The following is a 7744-nucleotide window of genomic DNA, read 5'->3' on the forward strand; positions in this document are numbered from 1 at the left end:
GGGACAATTGACACCAATTGACCTAGTCCTAAACTAAGCAAAGCTTTATACAATGGGTACTTTAAAGGCAACGGATAATCATACTTATGTACTTAAAAAAAAAACTTAAATGCATATAACATGCAAGACTCAGACATTTCCCTTAATTGAGCGAATCGTGATCATAAGCCTATATTAATTTAGTTCAAATTCAATGAGTACTCTGACAATGTAACAATATTAATGTCAGAAATGTAATAAATCTCAGGTGGAACTAAAGTTTTCTTAGAAATTACGTAAATTCATAATGTTCAAACTTGTTTATTGTAAAAGTTTCGGTTTGATATAGTGTAGGTGTATGACAAAGACAGCTTGACGAGTTTATAAATGCTTTTTAAGATATACATGAATAGCAAACGATGTTAATTTTAACCTCACATTCGTAGTTTCTGTTTGTTTTAGAGTTGTAATTTATTGAAATGACAGCAAAATTTGATTACTTTTAATAATATCTCGAAAATACAAACTGAGACATGGATGCACAGAAAAAACCAGAAAAAGAGACCAGCGCTGGGAATCGAACCCAGGTCCTCAGCAATCCGTGCTATCAATCCGAACGCTACTTATGCAGCAGCACTAGCGACATCTATGTTCCGCTCTCATCGAGAGACGTCACACTCTTTCGGAACCAACCGCTCACCCAGACAAGAGATGTCGCTACTAAGCAATCAAATTATGATTGGTTTGATTAGTGGTTTGCTTAGAGGCGACATCTCTTGTCTGGGTGAGCGGTTGGTTCCGAAAGAGTGTGAGTGACGTCTCTCGATGAGAGCGGAACATAGATGTCGCTAGTGCTGCTGCATAAGTAGCGTAGTAGAAATAAGCAACCTGAGATATGTATGCATAGGAAAAATTCGTGTCTAGATTCCTGTCCAGCGGTGGTGTAGGGGTTATAGCACGCAGCACGGATTGCTGAGGACCTGGGTTCGATTCCCAGCGCTGGTCTCTTTTTCTGGTTTTTCTGTGCATCCATGTCTCAGTTTGTATTTTCGATATGGTTTCACGGGATACCCGTAAAAGTAACAAATTTGGAATTGAAATAAAAAATACAAAAAGACTCCAAAAAAACCAATCATACTTTTAATAACTTCCGCGAGGTAGGCCTGGAATATTGTCAAAATAATAGTAGGCCAGAAAATTACCATAAGTACATTCTTTAGGTTTGTTAACTGTTAGAGGAAACTGTGGCTTAATTTCTTGCGCCTGTTACAGGGCCCACCCAGTATTATGTGGCGTAAAACTTAATGCAATAATTAATAGGCATATTGTGAAGCGATTATGATGACCAACGTCAAAAAGGCACGTCTTGCGTTCGGCTGCACCATTTCAAAACCTAGTAAGTCTCAAAAACTCAATTTTGCGATTTTTGCTTAAAACGTGGTTTCTAGCAAGTGCCTACAAGATACAAAAACATTTAGAGGCCTATCTCGCTCAACTTCAGAGATACGAGTACTCCAAAACCTAGTAAGTGCAGAAAAAAAACTGGCTTGACCATTTCAAAACCTAGTATGGCACAAAACCATTTCAAAAACCTAGTATGGGACATGCACTTACTAGGTTTTGAAAAAGTCAGAGAGACTTACTAGGTTTTGATATGGTCAAACGAGTTTAATTGTAACTTTTTGGAAAGTAGTATGTGTTTGTTAGTTGAAGTTACTAGTTTTTGTAAGTCAAATGTTATAGGTACGTTGTTCTTTATTCATTTTGACGCGTTGTTGGCAGCACTGTGCTCCCGCGCTAACTTCATGCTATTGCGCTGGAGCTGTTCGAACTCATTTAAACGCGCAGTTGCCAGCCAAGATTGAGTTTGTATGCACGTGTAACGTTAAAATTTTGCTAAAACGTAGCGTAATTTGGCTAATAAATGAATGAAATAAGGCAATCGCACCAAGCGTATAGTGAACAACGCTTTGAATTTAGACAACAACCATTTTGTGTAAGTAAATGTATATAATACTAGCTTTTGCCCGCGACTTCGCCTGCGTGGAATCCGGTTACCGCGCGCTGTTCCCTCGGGAACTGTGCATTTTTCCGGGATAAAAAGAAGCCTTTGTCACTCTCTGGCCCATAAACTATCTCTATGCCAAAAATCACGTCGATCCGTCGCTCCGTTTCGACGTGAAAGACGGATAAACATACAAACACACACACTATCACATTTACAATTATTAGTATGGATTCTTCACGATCTGTATCTGCATTTTCCTGTTTGACGTTTAAATAGCTATCTACCTAATAATAATAATCATTTTAGGTATTTTGGTTTTGGCTTCATACAGTAAGATTATTTCTACTACTACTACTACTACTACTACTACTATTAATACTCGGGACGTCTCAGTTTTAACCGTAAATGTTCGTGTTTTATTCATAGGATACTTATTTAAAACCCAGAATTTAATGACATAAAATACCCAAACCTATTTCATGTAATTAATAACAAAACCTCTGCCTAAGTACCTATTGCACTTCACATCTCTCTCGATGTTGGTATGTCGAGAATTGCCGAGTGCCAAATCGGAGGTAATCTTATTGGTTTACTAATGTTTTGGCGAAAATTATTTAGCAAATTATTAACTCCCAAACTATTTGTCCCATACTTTTATTTAGGCGAAATTTCATTTCCCAACTCAACATTTCGCACTGATATCATTTCCCAACTAATGATTTGATAAATGATTATTATGCAAATTATTACCTGGGATTTTTTTAAGATGTCATTTGTGTTTTCGTCAAATGCGTTGATTGGCATTCCTTCATTTAGCAAGCAAGCCAATGATTTTTTCCGTTCTGTTACAAAAAAACCTAACATCCGCTCCTAAACTAGTACCACTGATACCCCCAGTCCCGCAAAAATATTTGGATCAATAATAGTAATGGTAATTGAAAGGTAGTTGGATAATATAAAGTAAAAAAATTAAGACTTGGTGCCGTATTTTTTATTTTTTATAATAAATTATTGTAATGGACAACTACTTAGCCGACTGTTTGTTTTATTCAAATTGAAAAAAGGTCCACGTATTAAAACTTATGATTTTAGTCTTTTTAGTCTCTTGATCACAACACATACTGGGTTTTGAAATTGATCGGTTCACTATAAGTTTTTATTTGAGTTTAATTTCAAACCTAGTATGGCACATAAAACATGCAATATAGGAAATTAAGTGCATATATAATATACCTGGATATTCGGCTTAATCTAATAAACCGAGAAAGTATCACTTTTGGACGAATATTCCAGAATTTCGTACGGCTGAGATAAAACATGTTTTTTCTCTCTCCTGTAAAATTAGCTTAATGTCCCTTACTATGTTTTGAAATGGTGCAGCCGCGTTATACACATATTATGCATGTGAACGATTACATGATATCTACACAATACATGTAAGTTTATATTGTTGTGTAATGTGTGCCATATGACTCCATCTATAAAGCGCCCTAGAAATAGTAGTAGGTTGAAAAACACGGGTAAATTAAAATCATAGATAAAAAATTTGTTTAATCTTTTAGCCATTTGAGTCAAACTCATTTTTTTTTTCGACAATGTAAACCAGTAAAAAACATCACGTTTTATAAGACGCCTACTTTCCAAGTTTCCGCTGCCAAAAGTGGCAAGTAGGTAACTTTGAGTCTAAAGCAAAATATGAATACATTAAACACCCATACGCGTGTGTATATGGATATGAAAATGTTATTACATAAACGAACTTCATGAAGACAAGCGCTGGAGGCATTTACAGCTCAGGCAAAGTTAACTGCCATTTTGACACAGTTCTATTCCCCGCAAATTGCACAGTAGATAAAAGCAGGGAACTTTTGAAAAGTAATGTTGCCGAGTGTAGCAAAGATTTTATAATGTTTTGGTAGTGTCAAATGTAAGAAAAGTATAAGAGTAAGAAAACGCTTGGAAATGTTTATTTCCAGAGTAAATAATGGGGTAACGAAAAAGTTTTCGAGTAGCGAACGTACCGGAAAATTTCTAACGAGGGAGAAGGGAATATCGTAAACAAGGTGAGGAATGATAACTAGTTTGGAGATAGTAGACTAGAGTAGACTTCACGGTGATCCTTAGCAGAGTTCAGAGTCTAAACGCGGACGACTTTTTCTTGACTTAACAATTTAAATAAACATTACTTGACGGTTTAGTAAATTGCAACAGTTTGAGTTAGGCTTGCGAGATATAAAAGCTTGTTCCACCACTCATGGATAAATTTTACGTGACAGATAAATGTGATACCGTTTCTATTTATTCGGATAATACAAATAGAGACAACACATAGATATCTGTAACATACATTTATCAATGAGTGGTGAAACATGCCCTTAATTTGAGGAAATCTAGTGAAGTTCGTGATTCCAAACTCATCGTTGCTTGCAGAATTAAATTAGTTATGTAGCTACACTGAAGACAAGTGCTGGTTGACAATTTAAGAGCAATGTACTCATAATGGCTAAACAAAGCACGTTGCACACCTAGCACGAATTATGTTTAATTTATTTATATTTATGTTTCCTGTTACCCATTACTGCGCTGTAGGGCGCACCTAAGTAATTTTCCTCTCCTGTAACTACGGTCAAAATTGAATTAATAGTATATTACATACGTGTTATATTTTATATATGTGTACTCACAAGAAAAAGTATCAACTGTTTATTATTGCTCGTAGGTCATATCTCAGCAGAATATAATAATGCACAACGACAGAATTAAGGTATCAAATAACCTAAACAAAATAACAATCAGAATAAATTAAGCTTAATGGCACATACATAGTGGCCTCAGGGTTTACCAATTCAGTTCATTGTTAAATCAGAGTATCATTACAGGTAGAAAAAAAGCTTTCTCTTAAAACAATAGTGAAACAAAGAACAAAATCGGCATAAGTGGCTTTCAGCATTATGTAAAGGGGCTTCGACACGATCAACGTTTTACGGCAATACTCTTACAATGTCCAGCGCATAGTTCTTATTTTGTATAAAAAATCTCTTCTCTCAAATCAATACAAGGACGTCAACAAAGACGAGCTTTAAAATATATTTCATCAAATTTACTCAGAAAAAATCGATTTTGAGGTACGAGTTTTTTTTAAAGTATACTAGCGATTTGATATCGTTATTTATTAGGTAGTACACTGTCTAAAAAAATCTGTTAACAGCAGTTTTGTTTTCGGACTAGTTCATCTTGCCCGCTCTCACTATGCGAAAGAAAGACACACAAGTCTCAAAACTAAGACTAGAACATTTAGTGTTTCTACTAGCGTCAACAAAACTTGACCACTATACCAGTAATTTTGTGGTAAAGTTCTATCTATCTCAGCCAGCCAGTCATACTGGCGTAAAATTACCGGCCACACATTGCCGAAAAATATTGTGGATTGTCTAGCAACCCCTTAATATATCCTTTTGAACTCGCGGCTATCGTACTTTTCTCATCCTGTGGGAAAAAGGAGCCTTTGACAAAGCTATCAAAACAACACAAGTTTGAATATATGACCTTATTGGATATCAAACAAAGAACGTCTAGCATAAGAGTTTCACCATTATAAGCTCACGTTATTAACTAAGTACGAATAAGTTCCTTAATAGTATGTAAATATATGTCTGAGCACAAAAAAGTCTAATAAATCTCCTCAGGAATTCTCATGGCTTAATAAAGTACGAGCTGCCTACACGCGTCACTAAATCCGGATCCTGATTATGCACAAAATTGAGTACAACAAAAACGTACTGACGCGAAATTGACCGACAAATCCTTTACAAAATCCGGACTCCTGACAAGAATACGTTTTTCGGGACACTCGGGATCCCTTACCCCTTTCTTTGTTATGTAAATATCTGTGTCTGGCGAAAGTTTGCCAACAAATATTCCCTCAGTGCCGATCCATTAGAAAATGAAAGAACGTTTGCTTGAAGCGAAACAAGAGCCCGCACACGCATCGCGGCGACGCCCGCACTGATGATATTACACCCCAAATGCGTTGTTTGCACAACACAGAGTTAATATTAGTTCAGGACTAATGATTCATCTGCCTCGCCTTGAATTACTTGAACTACGACGTTTGTTTCACGAGTTAATTGTAAAAAGTAGCATTGACACTTCGTCTTATTGATCACGAGCCTTGAATATTAACGCGACGAGGAAACAAAAGTTTAGTACATTATCGCGACATCATTACGTTGTTTGGCACAATCCAGTATAAAGTAATTACGTTGTTAATAATGACGATTGTCTGGGAGGAATAGGAACTATCCTTAAGCAAAGCGTGTTCGTGGAGCACCTATAGGCGCAGCGTACACAAGAAACGCGCCACCGGGATAGGAGACAAGGCGCCCATTGTTTATGAGGCTGACGTTAGAGGACGTCAGAGCTCAATTCGCTATTCAAACAAACATGTACATCGTTTCGTCTTACAGCCGTATCTAAAGCAGTCGCTGAACACGGAACGTTCCTGTTATGTTAATTTCAAATCCCGGACAATCAACGCGGGGCTGAACACCGTAGGGAATTCAAGACGACGACGTTTGTAAACTTATCTCGTCTTCTCGTTAGCGGGAGAGGCGAGCCTTCTGAATACGTAAACGTGTCATTCATGATTAAGCAACTGTCGCGACGTGGCTGTTGACAAAAACACAGCTCGAAGACAATCCTGCAACCCCAGCGGAGCCTAAAATACGAGTTACAGTAATTAGATTCCGTCCGACCAATCTGTGTTCAAATATTCAAACGACGACGATGATCAATGCACGCACCGAATTCATTTAATCGTATCACGGGACATAAATAAATAGCCGTATAAAGCAATTTGCAAACGTATCGCGAATTGCTACGTAGTACGTATATGTGTAAAGGACAGGGCGAGCTCACGCGAAGTTTGAGAAGCGTATCATTGGCGTCCCGGAGCGTGGTAAACGACCCCGAAAATTGCTCGCAATATATTCGGTTCAAGGGTGACCCGGAATAAAGAGAAGGACGAGACGTTTGTCACTCAATATATTATTTACCCGCGGACATTGTGGACGCGACCCGCAAAAAACGAGTCGCTCCGCACCCGGAGTTCCGAGATATGAATCTAAAAGTTAAGTAATTATTTATAGGCGCTCTTGTTACTTTTAACTGCGTTCTGTTTCCAAAGAATGTTCTCAAATTGAATTTATGTTTCACAGGCAAATATTTCATTGGATTAACATTCATTCAGTTTTATTTTATTGGGTATTTTCATGGCGCAGTTTTGTTGAGTCACGTGTAATGCAATACATTACCGGGTGGAATGCCGTATATCTGAATGTGACAGGAATCTGTGAAAGTCTGCAGTCATTTAATTCCCTTTTTATTTATAACTTTTAATGTTTAACGGCTTTAGATACCTAATACTAATTCAGACAAATAATGACCAGCTTCAAATATGAAAGAGTTAAAGTTTTTTTATTTGATTTAGATAGTAATTATTAGACCAGTTTATACCTTTACTGTAGTTCTGACATAAAACAATAAATAAAACCTAATTAAGGAATCACTTTTCTTCAAGTTGAAAATGCTTCGATATAATTAAGCGTGTAGTATTTAATTATTGCTATTTTTAAGTAATATAATTGTCAGAGTATTTCAGTCGTTTGAAGTGAATTATTTTCAACCTAGACAAACAAGCGTGAGTTAAGTATATTTTTGGATGAAATCGTTTCACCTCGCCGTTAGTATACACGACCT

The sequence above is a fragment of the Choristoneura fumiferana genome, chromosome 11 (assembly GCF_025370935.1).
Source record: "Choristoneura fumiferana chromosome 11, NRCan_CFum_1, whole genome shotgun sequence".
NCBI lineage: Eukaryota > Metazoa > Arthropoda > Insecta > Lepidoptera > Tortricidae > Choristoneura > Choristoneura fumiferana.